Source organism: Ovis canadensis, chromosome 1 (assembly GCF_042477335.2).
Source record: "Ovis canadensis isolate MfBH-ARS-UI-01 breed Bighorn chromosome 1, ARS-UI_OviCan_v2, whole genome shotgun sequence".
In the NCBI taxonomy this organism is placed as follows: Eukaryota; Metazoa; Chordata; class Mammalia; order Artiodactyla; family Bovidae; genus Ovis; species Ovis canadensis.
The window spans coordinates 205,627,190-205,646,137 of record NC_091245.1 but is presented as its reverse complement, the minus strand read 5'-3'; the positions used below and the strand labels follow the sequence as shown (position 1 = coordinate 205,646,137).

General features: G+C 49.4%; 1 protein-coding gene across 2 annotated transcripts in view; it reads left to right on the top strand.

Annotated features, from left to right (window-relative positions):
• Nucleotides 1–18,948, top strand: part of VPS8 (VPS8 subunit of CORVET complex) — a 395,845-nt gene that overhangs the window by 66,460 nt on the left and 310,437 nt on the right. The window contains exon 6 of one of the 2 annotated variants that reach the window (XM_069558731.1): nucleotides 3,079–3,141. The gene's annotated coding sequence lies outside the window, so the exon portion shown is untranslated. Of the gene's footprint in view, nucleotides 1–3,078; nucleotides 3,142–8,631; nucleotides 8,935–18,948 lie in introns of those variants that run through there. The other variant, XM_069558750.1, reaches the window with a different exon arrangement.

Below are 18,948 nucleotides of genomic sequence, written 5' to 3'. Positions count from 1 at the left end.
TATACAGTCCATGGAATTCTTCAGGTCAGAGTACTGGAGTGGGTAGCCTTTCCATTCTCCTGGGGATCTTCCCAGCCCAGGGATCAAACCCAGGTCTCCCACACTGCAGGCAGAGTCTTTACCACCAGGGAAGCCCCCAAGGAGGCCAAAAAGAAAATTACAGAAAATGTCAACAGCATAAAGATAGGTATGCTCCTTAAGTATGGGTGTCTTATATCAAAGTGCTGTTCTTAGCTGGTTCTTGTCTTAAGGGCTAAAGCAATTTATATACACTAGGCCCAGCTCCCTGCCTGTGTCCATGTGGGGGCCGCCATATTAAAACTGGTCAATCTGCCATCTTAATCTCCTTTCTGACAAGCCTAAGAGATCATATTTTAATGGCCCACCTGGGGCCTCCCAGGCATGTGGAGGATTGGTCTGAGGAGCAGGAGTTCTCTGCCACAGTGTGAGGGTGGTGTAAATGACTCAAGGACACAGTTGGGGTGCTGTCCTCCACATGGGGGCAAAGCAGCCTGGCAAAAAGTCCCCTTGACCCCATCCTCTCCTTTTTTTTTTTCTAACAGCCCCATTGGGCAATTGTGGCTATAAAATACACATCAATCATTATATTCAGACTGAAGCATCAAGGTCTGCCTTCAAGGTCACACACACCGTGAGCATGTCCATTTTGAAAATGGTGTGATACATTTCCAGTTTTCCTACTCACCTTTTTACAAGTAAGCATCACTATCCTGAAGCTCTCTCTATGCCAGGCGAGGGGCACGCCCTTCCTCTGGGTGTGCATCTGGGGTTCCTCCATCTCATCTTTTTTTCTGTGTGGTCCCCACTATGCTGTGGACTCCTTGAAGGCAGGGTTTCATTTTATTCCCTTTTACATCTCATAGCCCAGCACTGTGTCTAGCCCAAAACATACCTGGGCAGATGATTGTTCACTGAATGAATGAGGGAAGGAATCCATGATGGAGGTCATTTGTCATTTAATTCTCAGGACAACCTGTGAGCCAAGCAGGGCAGGAATATGAGCTCTAATTTCCTGGGAAAAAACAACAACAACGGAACTCCAGGAGGGAAGGGGCTTGGTTAAGGTCACCCGACTCCTGGAGCTGGCGCCAGGGCTGTGTTGCAGTCTGGTAGCTCAGAGAGGGTTGCGTTTTGCTGCCCACACCCGCTTGCTCTGGGACTTCTAAGAGACCCGTTCAGTCTTTCCTGGAGAGCCTCCTACACAGGTGGTTCCCTGGGGGGTTCAGATCAAGGTCCCCTTTTATTTTCTCCCCCTGCCCCACCCTCGGCACCTGGGCTTTTGAAAGATTAGGCCTAGCAAACGAACTGCAATTATGCAGTAATAATGATTCCATTTTCTCATTTTTATTAATAAAACACATATGCGACGTGCCACTCAGAGCATTCCGTGGAGAGAAAACGAGTTTCCCCACCAGGTGAATAAAATTTCACCCAGAGGCAGGCAGTTCACAAACCACCTTCTGGTCTAGGGATCGTGGGCGCTGCACTTGGCAGCCCAGTGGATGGGCCTCTGGCGCTAAGCCGGCCGCCTGCCCCAAGTCTCTGAAGTTGGAGGAGACAGGGGCCATTTCAGCTGCTCCCGGCTTGCCTTTCTGTCCCCGCTGAAATCAGCAGACCCTGACTTTTGGAGAAGCGTTCCTGCGATGTGTCAGCTGCTCCGGGAGAGCCCAGAGTGATGTATTCCAAGACCTGTCAGGAAAAAGGCTTTATGGTCAGTTAGGAACTGTAAACTCCCTCCCAAGGAATTGCCCATGGAATTTTAATGCTCTGTCTCTGCCTGGGCACTTCCTGCCACTCTTGGCCCACTCCTCGATGCATATGGAGCAGGGATCAGGTCTGAGGGTCCCCTGGGAGGGTACAGGGCTTCCCTCCATCCAAGTGTCACAGCTGGAAATGGGAGGCGAAGCACAGACAGGACTCGGGCCTTGCCGCAGCCTCAGGCCTTGGCAGGGCCCCCTGCCGTTCATTCTCCCCACTCCCTCCCCTTTCTCGGTGCAGGAGTGAGGCCCAGCACAGGCCTGAAGCAGCCAGAAGTGGAACTGTAGCCTGGCTCCTCCTTCTGCCTTTATTTAGGCAACAAACTCTGAGGGCCTCCCTCATGAGGGCCCACTGTGCACTGGGCAGGGAGCTAGGAGCTGGAGCAGTCAGGGTTCACAGTCCCCATCCCCATGACCCTCGCTGCTGCTATTCAATTCTAATCACCTACAGAAAGATGAAACAGGAGAAAAGGGAGAAATAAGAGAGAAAGTTGCTGGAGGATGAGTGTAGTCAGGAATGACCCAAAGAGGAGTGAAATAGAAAACTATGGGGCCTCCCTGGTGGTCCAGTGGTTAAGAATCCTCCTTCTAATCGCAGGTTATGGGGGTCTGATCCCTGGTTGGGGAACTAAGATCCCGCATGCCATGGATCAACAAAGCCCATGCGCTGCTGGCAACTACTGATCCCGCCTGCTTTACAGACTGTGCTCCACAACCAGAGAAGCCCCCGCACGCCACTGTGAAGGCCCAGCACAGCCAAAAAAACAAAAAGAAAAAACCGACAGACTGTCAAAAATTTTTTAAAAAAGAAAACCATGAATGGTTTGGGAAGCCCAAATCGGCCCGTTCCTACAAATGGCTCAATCTTCCACGTCTCTCTGCAAGGAAACTCATCTTCAAAATTTATGCTGATAGCTCCGAAGTCTGTATTTCTTGCCCAGACTTCACTTTTGAGTATCAGAGACACCAACGCCCGCCCCCCGCCCCCATATCCAACTATCTTTACCCGGAGGTTGCAGAGGCAACTCATCCATTACCAAACTCACTCTCTCCCATCAGCTGTATAATTATACTCTCTGATTTCCTTTTCCTTCTCCTTCTCCGCTGAACAGTCTGAGGCTGGTCCTCCTGTGTGGGTTTATGTCAGTGTCCCCAGAGCCCATTCAGCCCATGGTACATGGTAGGCATCCAGGAATATTTGTTGAAAAACAACCAGTCCTACTTCATCGAAAAGTCAGCTTCTATAGGATCTATTTTCGTAGTTTTCCCTTGTAACTCTTCTCATCTCTTTCTCCTCAAGGAGTGACCATCCTGTGGCTGCAACTCTCAAGACTGTTGCTTTAGCAAAACCCAAATGGAACTGGTGAGATTTCTTCGTCCCACAGGGAACTCTTCGACCGTTGGGGTGGGGTGGGGGGTTGGAAGGGGGTTGTCAGGACTTTCCTTTGTATCCTAAGTCTTCCAGCCCAGGGTTGGATTTGCATATGTTAATATGGAGCACTGGAGCCGGTTAATGAGAAGCAGTGGGCCATGTGGGTGAGCAGAATTCCTCAGAGTATTTTTTTCAGATGTCTTAATTCACTCTCTTTGTTGTATTTCGGCAGATCCAGGTGTTTGGATTGAGTTGGTCCTGGTCCCTGCTCCCCTCCCCCAAATCTCTGAAACCACAGATTTTTCTAGATGCCAGACTCAGCCTTTTGTCCAAAGGGTGATGTGGGGGTGTAGCATTCTGCCCACCTGGAAACAGCCCCAAGGAGCTGGCCTGAGGGAGCCAGCCCTGGGCTAGAGAGCCCCAGGCTGAGGGCTGGGGGGTGGGGGTGCTCCTGAGGGGGGTTGGGGGGTAAGGATAGAATTCCTGAGACAAGATCCCTCTATGGAGACAGCCCGCTGGGCTTCCAGCCCTCCATCTGGGTTCCACTAAAAACACATTTTGCGTGTTTCTGTTGTTCTTAAGTCTGGGTTTATTTCAAGGGGAAAATTATAAAGAAACATCTCTGCCTTTATTTCAACAGCAGCTTGTGCTTGGGTAGATTTTCATCTGTCTGGCCTGTCCTGCCTGGAGGTGAAGGGAGGGGGTGAGGGTGGGGTCACAGAGAGCAGAGGCCCAGGAGACTGAAGCCCCAGGCTCTGCTAGCTGCCAGTGTCCCAGACCACCGGGTCTGTCACCACAGCTCACCTTCCCAGCTGGATGGTTTGAGAATGAGAGGTGGGGACTGAGGGACGCACAGGGCAAGCAGAGATTGGCTCAGGCTGCCCACCTGGGAAAGCTCCACAGGCAGAAAGACAAGTGACAGAGTCCCACAGGCATTTGAAAGCCTTCCCCTGTGAGCCCAGGGCAGCATTCAGTACGTGACCACTGCGGTGAGTCTGGGTTCCATCCTGGTAGGAAGTCAGATGTAGCAGAGGCTCATCCTGAGGATTCAGGTTCTGACCCAGACCGAGAATCTGCAAGGTTACCTGGAGCCCTTGAACCTGAATCAACCCTCACCTCAGAGACACAGAAAATGAAGGTCAGAGCTAGAGAGGCCCTCAGCCACCTAGCCCAGCTTTGCCATTTCACAGGTGAGGAACCAAGGCCCAGTGGGGAGAAGCTACTTGCTGAGGCCACAGAGGGCCACTTGGTGGACCAGACCCACATCCTGGGTCTCGGTGCTGTCTGGTACTTTTCTGCAGTGCTGCTTATGAGGGTGGGTGCGTGGCCAGATCTCCATGGAGCGGCCAAGAGCCCTCATAAACACACCATTCAGGGATTAGCAAGTAGTCGTGCTCACAACACGTACACTGGCCCTTGGACCCTGTCAGCAGTACCTGCACCCCCAGCACAGCTGGGTTCCTCCAGGGTTGTCTGGGCTACTCAGGCTCTGGCAGACACAGGGTGTCTGAACACCATGGTAGATATGGACCTGTCTTTGTACGGAGCTGATGTCAGACAAAGAGAGAATTCGCAGCCCGGGCGCTAGGCCCTGGCCTTTACCCATCAGAGAGCCTTTCTTAACAGAGGTCTCTCTCTTCCTCTGAGAAGGACCTCAGCAAGGACTCAAGCTGACCTGCTTGGGAAGGCTTTGATTGCCCCCTGGTGGCTATATTTGGCATCTTCAGCCCCTGGCTTCCCAGGCCCTCAGTCTATTCATTCAGCAAATTAGTACTGAGCCCCCCTGCTGTGGGCCAGGAAACCCAGTGGTCAGTAGACTGTAGGAGATTGACATGCAAAGGGAGAATTATAACACCGCTTGATTGGTGCTATGAGGAAAGGGTAGGGCACAAAGGAAGTATAGGCAAGGAGACTAAGAAAGACTCCTTAAGGGGTATGGGCTGACATGCTTCTTGGGCTATGCATAAGCACTCAGTTATTAAGGTTCATTTATTTGGAGTTTATAGTTTACCAAAAGATTGCATTTGCATTTTTTAGTTTATCCTAATGACAGTCCCATGAGGTATGTATGATAGTCCTTGTTTTACAGATGAAGACACTGAGGCTCAGATGCTCAGCGATTTGCTCCAAGTTACAGTCTTGTAATTGACTCACTTAATTAGTACGCTTTCCAGATTGCTTCATCTGGACCAGATATCCACGGGGAGGTGGGCATACCAGGCAAGGGCTGCCAGTGGGGATTGGTGGCCACCTCTGCCACCAAGGTGTTGGTAAGGTGGAGGTTAGAACACCTCTCTCCCACCCTCAGTAAGCAGACTTCTGTTCATCCAGAGCTGCACAGTGAGGCCTGGTGGGCCTCATGGGGCAAACACAAACTGGAGAGTTCTGGGTCTGGTGATGATATCCCATTCTCATCACACACTGGGAAGTGAGGGACACAAGGGATGTTTCATTCCTCTTTGCTGCCCCCTGCATGTAGTTAGCCTCGGGCTCAGAAGCACAGGGTGAGCACTGAATGTCCCTCTGAATGAGATCCTTGGAGCCACAGCAAGGTGAGCCCTCCTCGGGGTGGGGAGCACAACTCCAGGAGGAACCTTGTCTTTCATGCCCACACACAAGCTGGAGCTCCCAGGTCCTTGTTAAAGAAGAGTGGAAAAGCCAGTGCACTGGTTAGAAACAGGCAGTGACAGTGACGAGCGGCTGCAGGGCACAGCCCAGGCAGTGCTAACTGGGAGATGAGCCACCACTGTCCGCCCTGGAGAGAGAGACCTAGCGTTCCTGACCGAGGGGCGATGCGGGTCCATTTAGGCTCTCCTCACCCTCCTGTGCGTGTGTGCTCAGTTGCTGCCAAGTCAGCCCTGGCTCTTCGTGACCCCATGGACTGTGGCCCACCAGGCCGCTCTGCCCATGGGATTCTCCAGGCAAGCATACTTCTCCCTTATCCTCCTGACCCAGGACTAGTTTGTCACGAGGTCCTGCTGACTCCCTTCCCAGACTGTCTCAGCAACCCCACTGCTACCCCAGGATCTGCATCTCATCATTTCTGCTCAGAATCTGGTTTGTCTCCTAGCTGTTCTCCCCCTCCCTTCTCCCCGCAGCTTCCCTCACAGGCAGGACCAGTGCCTCAATCACACCTGGTGGGCTCCCTCAGGATGAGTCTGAGCCTCAGGAGTACGACATCTCATAAGGGTGGGGGGCCCTCTGGGAAGGGGCTGGGCTGAAGAGAGCCTCAGTGTGGTAAAGCATAGAGGTGGGCTTGAGTGTGAGGGCCATGTGCAGAGGTCTGCTGCACCGACGGGGCAGGCTACTGGGTGTGTCAGTCGAGATGAGAGACAATGTGAAGACTCTGCTGGGGCTCAGGGTGACTTGTACCTCCCCCAGGATTCTAGGCCTGTGTGTTTCCTGCTGCTGCTAAGTCACTTCTGTCATGTCCGACTCTGTGCGACCCCATAGACGGCAGCCCACCACGCTCCCGTCCCTGGGATTCTCCAGGCAAGAACACTGGAGTGGGTTGCCATTTCCTTCTCCAATGCATGAAAGTGAAAAGTGAAAGTGAAATCGCTCAGTCTTATCCGACTCTTCGTGACTCCATGGACTGTAGCCTACCAGGCTTCTCCATCCATGGGATTTTCCAGGCAAGAGTACTGGAGTGGGTTGCCATTGCCTTCTCCGGTGTGTTTCCTAATGAGTTCTAAAATGGAGCTCCTAGGAAGCAGTGTGTTGCAAGGACAGGACTCAGTGAAGAAGATCCTTTGGACCAAAGACACTGACAAGGGGTGGAGGATTTAAATTTAATGAAGCTTCTCTGATAGCCTATCACTGACCCAACATTACAACAGCTATTCTGTCATATTTAATGCCGTTTAATCTTCACCATAGTTCTATAAGGTGATGAAACTCAGAGAGATTCAGTAACTGGCCCAAGGTCACAAAGCTGGAAAGTAACAGCACCGAGATTCAAACTCAGGCCCCTGCTAATTCCAGTGTGATTTGTTACAAGAACATCTGTAGGCAGTGCTAATTTCTGGACGTGACGTGCAGACGTTCATGAAGGAGTCAGATATTTGGGAAGACAAATGCTCAAGGGAGGGGGCACCAGGTATTTTTAGGTAGGCAGATTGCCCCTGCCACAGAGTCTGAGCTCCCTGCCAGCTCCGTCTTATCCCAGGACACATATTGTCTGCTGTGCATTTGGTCTTGTCAGTGCTCTATAGAACTGCCTTTTCAAGGACTCCATCACTCCCCAAGCATACAAATGTCTCTCCTTCATTTTTCCTGTTAAGCAGATTTAAAGAATGAACTAAGAATCTTGGCCACCATTAATTTCACAGCCTACAATTATTTGCATCCCCCCCAACTTTTTTTTTTTTTTGGCTTGAGTCATTTTAAAAAGCCCTTATGATTCTTTTAATCCCTTTTAGTAGAGCAATTCCATTCTCTTCTCTCTTAACCTCCTCTCTCCTGAATGTCCCCTACCCTACCCCCACCATGGAAAGCTTTAAATAATGCAGCAAATTCTTGTTTCATTTCCTTTTCTCTGTTTCCAGATGGATTTTTCTCCCCAGAACATCCCTGGGAATCATTTCTGTCAGATGCTTCACTAGATGTCCCTTGGTCTTTAAGCTCATCTATCCCTTCCTCCCACCCCAAAATTGCAATTTGCTATTTTAATTATAGTTTCTCTTGCCACACTTGAGGCTTTTTTTTCCCCTCCTATTGCAGTCCTCTACCTTTCTTAGATTTTAATCCTTTCTTCCAGTGCAGAGAATTCATGATTTCTGGATTCCTCCAGTTTCCTTCCTTGCTGGTAAATAATTCTTCTTAGTCTGTGTATGATTCTCATTGTTCAGATGCTGAATTAAGTTGCTGAGCAATGAAGCCAGGGTGCCCCATGTGGACTAGTGGCCCCGTCCAAGCACAGATTGAATCCCCACCCTGGAGATGATGTGTCCCTCGGTCAGTCTGGTGGCTGCAGTCCTGGGACTGACTGTCTCCTAGACCCTAGGAGAAGGGTGGCCCTAGGGCCACTGGCCACGTGCCTCTGTCTCTCTGGCCAGCTGGTGAGAGCTCCTAGGACTCTCCGAATTGGGTTCTATAAGTTGCTCCTTGCAGGCTGGGCCGGCCTTGACCAAAGACAATCTGGGTCACCAGCAGCTGTTTCCCAGGTGCCTGCTGTGTCTGTGGGCTGAGGCTGCACCTGGACCTGCGTTTGGGGAGGGAGTGAACGGGGAAGTAACCCGTGTGACGAGGAAGCTGATGAGGCTTCTATGCGAGAGGAGGACTGGACGGCAATTCTCCAGTGCATTCCAGGCATAGAGGCTGAGCTACTCACCACTGAGAGAAACTACCTGAAAGCTGCCACCCGTCCTGTTTGGGCTCACAAACCTGTCCCTGTTCTGTCCTTCAGACAGGTATGTAGGTTAGGACCAGTGAAGGTCATTTACTCTGGGTGTGTGTTGTGTAAACTTCAGCTTTGAGCCTGGCTCAGTCAGAAACATGGGATCCTTCAGGGTGACCTAGAAGTCCTGGAGAAAGGGATGATATGCTGATAGCTCTGTAACCTGAATGGGGCGCATTAGCGCCTGAGCCTCAGGGCTGATGCGATACAACCTCCGTGAAGGGCCAGTAATGGGCCACACCGATATTATTACACAGGCGAGGACATGCAAGGGACATCATTCTCCCAGTCATTCATTGCTTATCTCCTTCTGTAAGGGATCTGAGATAAGAGACCCGTTGGAAAGTGGAGAAAGAGAAAATGCTGTGGAGATCCTCAAGTATTAGGTAAGGTCTGAGGTTGTCTCCAGTGGGAGTGAAGGAAGTGGATGGGAGGGTGGTCCTGTGGAGCCAGGTGAGCAGGCAGAGTGAATACAGAGGCAGATCCTGAGAGTCCTGGAGCAGGCTCACCGGGGGATGAGAAAGGAGCAGACAGGTTGTGCATTCCATGTGAGCTTGCCTCCCTGTCCTGGAGGGACATCTGGAAAACCAAATAAGATGGTGGAAAATGAGGCAAATAAACGGTTCCAAAAGTTGGGGTCACACCCATTTTGTGAATAATCCTGACACCTACTAGGTGTGCTGTGTAAATTGTGCTTTTCTGTGCAAAAGATTTGCTTGTGAATTGGCCTTTTATGCTTCCTTGAATAGTTCAAGGGTGGTACAATGTCGAAGAGTGGCTTGGAGAGGTTTATTTTGCTCTTTTCCTCTTCATTAGGCAGTCCTCCAAAAAGTGCTAAATACAAATAACATTTTTTAAAACATGGGCAGTTGTAAATCAACTTATGTTGATTACATAAGTTGTAATCAACATAAAGTGTGATTATGTTGTGAAGTGTGTATGTAAAGTGTGAATCCAAGCCCCGTAAGAAAAGTTGCTATTTTCATTGATCTGTAAAGACTCAGCTGAATGCCCGCTACACCTTGGAGACAAGTCCTCAGATCTTGCTTTCAAGCTGATTGCAGTTTCTGGGTCTCTCCAGGCAGAGCCTACAGTTCCCACTACAGGGGTGCTCAGTGGGGTACTGGTTTGAGGCTGGCTGGAAACAGAAGCTCAGAGTCGTCTGGAGCCAGGAGTGATGAGTTTGTGAGCCAGTAGGGATTTTGGGCTGGCTGAATGCAGGGAGTGCACAGCTTCTGGGGAGGAAGGCAGGTCAAAGTGGAGGTGTGAGGGAAGTCCTTGGCAGTCCAGTGATTAGGACTTCAAGCTTACATTGCCAGGGACCTGGGTTTGATCCCTCATAGGGGAACTAAGAACCCTCATAGGGGAACTAAGAACCCACAAGTTGTGTGGTGTGGCAAAACAAACAAACAAAAAACAAAGATGGAGGTGGGAGAGAGTCTGCTTGTTCAGAGAGATGGAGGGGTCGGTTTGTTGGAAGGGTGGGTATCTGGGAAGGAGAAGAAGGAAGTGAGGTTGGAGAAATGATGGTGCCACACCCTTGGGTGCTGGGTGAAGGAGGCAGGTCTGCATCCTTGAGCAGGACTCTCCACTGAATGCTTTCAAGCCCAGAAAAGCTGGGTGAAAATTGGATTTTAGGAATGTTGGTCAGATGCAGGATAAATGGGAGGGTGGGGGCCAGCCAAGGAGGCCAGGAGGGAGAGGCTGTGACTCTGAGTCCAGCATGAGAAGCAAGGGCCTGGACCAGTGTGTATGGCTTAGAGATGAAAGGATACATAAGAAGTAGAATGGAAAGGACATGATGGTCAGGGGTGGAGGAGACAGCCCAAGTGGGAGGACTTGAAAGGAGAAGAAAAATGCCCCAGAAGCAGGCAACATGGGTACTTTCTATTCCCAGATGAATTCTCTGGAGAGGGCTAGTTAATCAGGCTAGTTACTGCTGTCCAGCCCTCGCTAACGTGGACACTAGAGCAGCAGAGAGAGTTCCCACAGCTCCCCCTTTCCCTGAAACGGCAGGTCGAGACAGGTAGGGGTTAATGTGGTCTGCAAATAAACCGCAGCTTAATCCTCAACAGTGCTTAATGCAGGGTAAAATGTGATAAATTATTCACATCGTACAGGGTAATAAGCAGGTTGAATTGGTGGCACCAGGCCTCTTGAGCTGTATTTTACACTCAGGTCCTCCTCTTACTCCTCTTATTTAATCATTTTCAGAACACCTGACTTAAATAGATGTTTCAGGTCTCATTTTTTTTCCCTGCAAAAATAAATTAGATCATACATTCATCTCATGACATCCTGACATTTACCATATTCTTACATTAAAATAAAGATGATTAGGAAGAAAGGAGCTCAGTAATTAGGCACAGGAGGAAGCTGGAACACACTCTTCCAAAGGTTACCCCTTCTGGCCTTCATGGAAGAAGAAGGTCTCTTCTGCAGAGAGGCTTCAGAAAGCTTATTTGCATAGGAGATGCTCCCAATTGATGGTTCATCTGAGGGAAGGAAAACTGTTTCTTTCGAGCTGACAGGGATTCTCTCTCCTGTGGAGCAGGGTGTCTGGGCAGAGGTTCTCACAGGCCTCCGGGGTGTCTGTAAAATGTATTATCATGAATAGGCCTTTTGTAGCCAAGAGCCTCCCACGAGTGGGCAGCCGTTCAATGGCTCCAATCCACGGCAGCTAATTGCCCTGAACAATGGGGGATTTGCTTTACCTTCCTCAGGCAGTCTCCCCCAAAGAGCACAGAGACCTCTGTGAGGAGAGGTTTCTTGGGGAGGGAACATTTTTCTGGTAGTTCTGCTGTCGGTGGAATTTAAAGCCAGTGCAGAAGCGCTGGAAACAACAGAAAGAGGATGGCAAACTAAGGCATCGATGAGAGACGGGAAGAGAGCACAGAGAGAAGAGGGGTGGAGCTAGTGGTGGTGAATGAAAGAATCAAGCCCAAGGACAGAAGTGGCTCCTGGGGCAAGGCAAGCTGAGGTGGACGGTAAGGTGGGCAGGGAGCAGTCAGGGCTGCGGGTGAAGTTTTGGGAGAAAGAATTAGGGCTCTCAGAAAGAAAAAGAAGGGACTTCCCTGCTGGTCCAGTGGCTCAGACTCCACGCTCCCTATGCAGGGGACCTGGGTTTGATCCCCAGTCAGGGAACTAGATCCCATATCCCACATCCTGCAACTAAGTCATGGTGCAGCCAAATTAAAAAAAAAAAAAAATATATATATATATATATAAAATGTTAAAAGCATACAGTTAAAAAAAGGAGTCAGAAAGGAGGGACATGGGAAGAGGTTAACCAGAGAAGGAGCCCCAGGAAGAGTATGGGAGGCAGCCTGCATCCCCAGCTGTTCTGAAGAGCCCAGCTAAGGGTAGTTTAACTGAGCTGTCATCTCTCCTTGCCCCAAATCTGCTTCCTTCTGTATAAAGCAGGACACGCACGCGCACACACACACATGTGCATTTTCCGATTTCTTTACTGCGTTACTGTCCGTAAGTACTTGGCAAACTCAAGCTGCTCGCTTCCTCCCCACCCATGGGTCGTTGTGGGTGTGCTCCTCTCCTTCATATCAACAGCCAGGCCAGGGAGGATGTTTTTGATGTTTAATTAGAAATACCAGACAGATGGGGACTAATAGGGTTTGCAGATGCTTCCAAAGTGGTGGGTTCTTTGTGTCCCAAAAATGGCTTTTGGGTGCCCTGGGCAGCCCATTCAGCATGTGCAGTGAGATGTGACAGTGGACCAGGACAACTTCTGAGAGAGGGGCTGGCATGGATGGGAGTGGCTGGGCCACAGCCTTGCTAGCTTCTCTAACAATGGGAAGAATAGTCAGCAAACGCTTAGAAGTAAGTGTCTCAATGGATGCTCAGCAATGAGGATGGAAAGTCCAGATTTGGTTGGAGAAAGCAGTGGTTCATGTGTACTGCATCATAGAAGAAATCAGAGAGGGATGAGGCGGAGTGGAGAGAAGGGCAGGGGAGGCAGCCCACATTTGCCAGTAGGTGTGAAAACCTGGAAACACTCCAACCTTTACCACTGAGGCAGGAGGTACCTGATTGATGTTCAGTGATGGAGTGGACCACAGGAGTGAGAATGACTGAAGGAAGTCCTTGGGGGGGCTGGCAGGCAAGCCTGGAGCTAAGGGAACATCAAGCTGCAGGAGTATCTGTGTGCTGCCTGGTAGGACCCCCACCCCCCACCCCCGCAGCCTCCGCCCAACAGCCCTGCTTCCAGCTTCCTAAGCAGGTTCATCTGAGCACTCCTGTTAGTGCTACTTAGCAATAGATGATGAGCCGGGATGTCAGCACCAGGCTCTGGAATGTTGCCTGTCCACCATCAGTATGGAAGGGAGGATCCCTGTCCAGGCTCCCCTGGGCAAGACAATGCTGAGGACGGCCAGTGGTGGTGTGGAAGCTGGAGATGGGGCATTGGTCACAAGGGCAGAAGGGCTACTGGGCACCTTGAAATACCGACTGCCCCAGAGCCTCAAACTAGAATAAAAGTTTATAGCATTCCCTTGAGGTTCAGCCCTTCTGAACATCTTACTTAAGGTTTGTCTTTATTTCCTTCAGTCACTTGAATAGAACCAGTATTTACTGCTGCTGCTGCTAAGTCACTTCAGTCATGTCTGACTCTGTGTGACCCCATAGATGGCAGCCCACCAGGCTCCACCATCCCTGGGATTCTCCAGGCAAGAACACTGGAGTGGGTTGCCATTTCCTTCTCCAATGCATCAAAGTGAAAAGTGAAAGGGAAGTCGCTCAGTTGTGTCTGACTCTGCGACCCCATGGACTGCAGCCCACCAGGCACCTCCGTCCATGGGACTTTCCAGGCAAGAGTAATGGAGTGGGTTGCCATACTGAGCCCACGTTTAAAGACTGGCCCTTAAAGAGCCCCCCAGTCCAGTAAGTCCAGTTTGAGGGACAGACAGACCAGTCATCTCAAACTAAATGCACGACAGATGTTTGAACAAGGTGCCAAAGTGGCATCAAAGAGGGAACAGGTGATTTGAGGATTAAAAAGTTAAAAACCAGCAAACATTTATTAAGTGTTTACCACATTCCAGACACACTGCTAGGGCCTTCCATCAATTAATTCCCTTAGTGATTAGAAAAACCCAGTGAGGTACGCTCTGTTATTATTCTCATTTTACAGAAGAGGAAACAGGCAAGGAGGACTTTTTTAAATGATCTAAATTTACATAACTAGTAAGCAAGAAAGCAGGATTTGATGCTACTACATCCAAGTGACTTTCTCAGTAGATGAAAGAGACTCTTGCCTGGAGAGAAAGTGGAGGAGAGCATTGCGAGCAGAGAGAAATGCATTGAGGTCACATGACATGTCCTGGGAGCAATGAGTAGCTCAGTTTCATAGGAGCAAAAAGTATAAGAGCAAGATGGAGTGGACTAGGGACTTCCCTGGCAGTTCAGTGGTTAAGACTTCACCTTCCAGTGCAGGGGATGTGGGTTCTATCCCTGGTTGGGGAGCTAGAATTCCACACCTCGTGGCCAAAAGACCAAAACAGAAAACAGAAGAAATATTGTAACAAACTCAGTAAAGACTTTAAAAATGGTCCACATCAATAAATAAATAAATAAACAAAAAGCAGTGGACTGTGAGGTTGGAGGGGCCAGACCATGTGGGGTCTGAGAGCTTAAACAGCACCCTCTTGTCACGAGGTACCCTTGAAGGGTTTTCAGAGGGAGTCCCAGAGTCAGATATACTTTTAAGAAAGACTGCTCTGGCTGCAGGATGAACTGGGGTGATGGCAGTGGGGAAAGGGTTGGGGGGCTATTGCGAGCAAGTGAGATGATGAACTGAACAGTGAAAGAGGGGGTATCTTTCTGAAATGATTTTTAGAAGGTTGATTGCATGTGGTGGCTAAAGGGGAGATAGTAAGGGTGCATCCTGGGTTTCCGGCTTGGAAACTGCCATGGCTACCAGTTGAGGTAGGAAGAGCAGGTTTATGGGAAGGTGAAGGTAGGGAGCCAAATGAGTTCAATTTCAGACATGCTGCTTTGGGGGCACCTGAGGGACTTACAGATGCATAGAGAGCAGTGGGCAATTGGATCCAAGGATCTAGATGGGTGTTGGCCATCATTCCATCTTCTCTGTCCCATCCTGCAGACAGTTCCTCCCTGGGAGCAAATGACAGGAAACATGAGACAATGGAATCTGGAGTTGGCAAGGCTGAGTGTGATTAATGCAGAAGAAATGAAGTCAGTGTTGGATGGCAATACACCCAGACTCTGTTAGACACAGCAGAAAGTGATCAAAGGTGGTAATGGATGCTCAGAATATTCACTCCACTAGACAGGGGGAATCCTTAAGTGGTTTGAAGAGGGAATTCGATAAAGGATTGAGTGTCTTTTATTTTTAGCAGTGAACTTTTATTCAATACAATGAAATTTGTTGAAGAGTCTTCATAGTCACTGAGTCAATATTAAACACCTACTGTGTGTCACGCACCTTTACATGAGCTAGGGATATAGCAGTGAAGAAAACAGACAAAAATCCTTGCCTTCTGGAGCTTCCCTTCTGATGAGGGAGGGTAGGAAGACAAATGATAAACAAAAAAGAAATGAAATACGTAATATTTGGGTTATCAACTAACTTACAGAGCTACTGTGTTGTACTGTGCTCAGTTGTGTCTGACTCTTTGTGACTCTGAACTGTAGCCCATTAGGCCTCTCTGTCAATGGAATTTCCCAGGCAAGAATACTGGAATGGGTTGCCATTTCCTTCCTACTCCAGGGGATCCTCCTGACCCAGGAATCAGACCCTAGTCTCTTGCATCTCCTGCACCGGCAGGCAGGTTCTGCCTTCTCCTGCACCCGCAGCCAGGTTCTGCCTTCTCCTGCACCCGCAGCCAGGTTCTGCCTTCTCCTGCACTGGCAGGCTCACTACACCACCTGAGCATGTGTGAGTATATTACTCGCTCAGTCATGTCCACCTCTTTGCAACCCCATGGACTGTAGCCTGCCAGGTTCCTGTGTCCATGGAATTCCCCAGGCAAGAATACTGGAGTGGGATCGTCCCAACTCAGGGATCGAACCCAGGTCTCCTGCCTTGCAGGTAGATTCTTTACCATCTGAGCCACCAGGAAGCACCTGAGCATCTTCACAGAAATTAGGGGAAGGCCACTCCTCTGGGCTGAGGCCAGCCAGTGGCTAGTCACCGAGCTTGGCGAGCAGAGCCTGGGTCTGATCTTGCTTCTTTGGCCAGGTGTCCAACCCACACAACTTTCATGGCAGCCCTAGAAAGAATGCCAATTGAATGATGGAGACAAATAAAATAAGGGAGGCAGGTGGTAAAGGAAAAGGGGTGTTACAATTAAAAACATAAGAAAGCCTCAGCAAAGAAAATGACGCTTGAACAAAGACTCAAAGGGGATGAGTAAGCAAGCTGTGCGGCTCTTTGGGAGTAATGCATCCCTAGGCAGAGGGGACGGACAGTGCAAAGGCTTGAGACAGGATCCTGCCTGGCATCTCTGAGGAGCAGCCAGGGGGCCAGTGTGGCTGGAGCGCAGAGGTGGCTGGAGCAGGGAGCACAGGGGAGAAAGGGGTAGGAGATGGATCAGAAAGGCAGCTGGGGGCCAGACACTGGAAGGACTTTGGCTTTCGCTCTGAGTGACAGGGGAAGCCTTTGAAGGATTTTGAGCAGGGGAGGGACATGACTTGACTTACTTTTTAATGAGCTCCATCTGGCTTGAAAATACAGTTCAGAAGGGAAGAATAGAAGCAGGGGAGTGTTGAGGAAGCTACCACAGGGACCAAGATGGGGTGATGGCAGTTCTGACAAGGGAGTCAGCAGAGGAGGTGAGAAGTGGTCAGATGCCAGATATGGTTTATGAAGCCAACAAAATTTGCAGATGGATCAGATACGGGGTGGGAGCACACAATGACCTGAGCCATGGAAAAATAGGTTGCCATTTGCTGAGAAAGAGAAGGCTTCAGGAGGCAACACTGGTTGGGCACAATGTCAACATTTTAATTTGAGCACTCGTGGGAATGTGCAAAACCGCCCTCCCCTGTAATAGGCCCTGACCCTTGCAATGACCCCAAATTACAGAGGACAAAACCCAGAGCCAGAATAACTTGTTTGAATCTTGCCCTGCTAATAAGTGACAGAACTAGGATTCAGACAGATCTGTGTAACTCCAAAACCCAGGTTCTTCGCCCCATACCACGTGATCTCAGAGAATTCCTTCCCCTCCGATGACCAGAAAGAAACTACTCCATGAGCCACATGGGAGCTGAGCCTCTGCCTCTATCTCTGTATTCCCAGAGTCTGGATTTGGTTGAAGAAACTAGTCAACAACACTCCTCCTCTCAACTGGAGTCATGCAGATAGAAACACCAGCTTTTCTTTGACAAACTTGGGGTGGAATATGAGGCTTGATGGGTGTCCGCAGGGAGCTTCTTGATGTTGGCCCCCACCCTGTAGAGCTTGGTTGCTGCTGCGGGCCACATCATAGACCCTGGAGGCGGTATCCTATGGGCAGACCTTCTCTGAGAGAGAGGGATGGAGAGGAAGGGGGTGGGTTTGGCATACTCTGGTCTTTCTTTTAAACTTGCTGTTAGATAAACCATTCCTCTCGCAGCATGGAGATGAAGGTCTTCTCAGATTTGACCCCCACCCCAAACCTGGCATGTGATGCCACAGCTGCTCAGAAAGTGTTTGGGAAAAAGAGTAATCTTTTATGGCTAAAATACAAGCAAGCACTTACTACCTTTCAAAGACTAGAGAAGGCACTTTGCACACGTTTCCTCCTCACCATTATATAATCCTATGAGGTAGGCAATATTTTTATTTCCGTTTTACAAATGAGAAAATGGAGACTTTGAAAAGTTAAGTACTTGACCTAGAGTGGAGCCAGTATTTCAACTAGGTGGTGTGTCCCAGAGTGAGACCTCCGGATGAGCACATGCACTCCCCCCACGTGCTGGTGAAGCCCCCACGTGCTGAGGGCACAAGGCACATTATTAGACACTAGCATAAAGTGTGTTGGGAACCAGATGAGTGAGCTGTTGGTTCTGCTTAGAGTTGGGGTGGGGGCAGAGGGGGTTGTTAACAGTCCCAGAAAGAAGGTGACAGTTGACATGGGTCTCGAAGGACAAGAAGGAATTTGTCCAAGGGATGAGATTAGGGGAGGGAGGAAATGGCATTTTAAGTGGAGGGACTGGCTTGGGCAGAGATCCTGTGCCTTGAACAATATATGGTCAGTTCAGTCGCTCAGTTATCTCTGACTCTTTGTGACCCCATGAATTGCAGCATGCCAGGCCTCCCTGTCCATCACCAACTCCGGAGTTTACCCAAACTCATGTCCATCGAGTCGGTGATGCCATCCAGCCATCTTATCCTCTGTTGTCCCCTTCTCCTCCTGCCCCCAATTCCTCCCAGCATCAGAGTCTTTTCCAATGAGTCAGCTCTTCTCATGAGGTGGTCAAGAATTGGAGTTTCAGCTACAACATCAGTCCTTCCAAAGAACACCCAGGACTGGTCTCCTTCAGGATGGACTGGTTGGATCTCCTTGCAGTCCAAGGGACTCTCAAGAGTCTTCTCCAACACCACAGTTCAAAAGCATCAATTCTTCGGTGCTCAGCTTTCTTCACAGTCCAACTCTCACATCCATACATTAGTGTTGGAAAAACCATAGCCTTGACTAGACGGACCTTTGATGGCAAAGTAATGTCTCTGCTTTTGAATATGCTATCTAGGTTGGTCATAACTTTCCTTCCAAGGAGTAAGTGTCTTGTAATTTCATGGCTGCAGTCACCATCTGCAGTGATTTTGGAGGCCCCCCCTCAAAAAAAATAAAGTCTGAAACTGTTTCCACTGTTTCCCCATCTATTTCCCATAAAATGATGGGACCAGATGCCATGATCTTAGTTTTCTGACTGTTGAGCTTTAAGCCAACTTTTTCACTCTCTTCTCTCACTTTCATCAAGAGGCTTTTTAGTTCCTCTTCACTTTCTGCCATAAGGGTGGTGTCATCTGCATATCTGAGGTTATTGATGTTTCTCCCAGCAATCTTGATTCCAGCTTGTGCTTCTTCCAGCCCAGCTTTTCTCATGCTATACTCTGCATATAAATTAAATAAGCAGGGTGACAATATACAGCCTTGACGTACTCCTTTTCCTGTTTGGAACCAGTCTGTTGTTCCATGTCCAGTTCTAACTGTTGCTTCCTGACCTGCATACAGATTTCTCAAGAGGCAGGTCAGGTGGTCTGGTATTTCTATCTCTCAGAATTTTCCACAGTTTGTTGAGATCCACACAGTCAAAGGCTTTGGCATAGTCAATAAAGCAGAAATAGATGTTTTTCTGGAACTCTCTTGCTTTTTCCATGATCCAGCGGATGTTGGCAATTTGATCTCTGGTTCCTCTGCCTTTTCTAAAACCAGCTT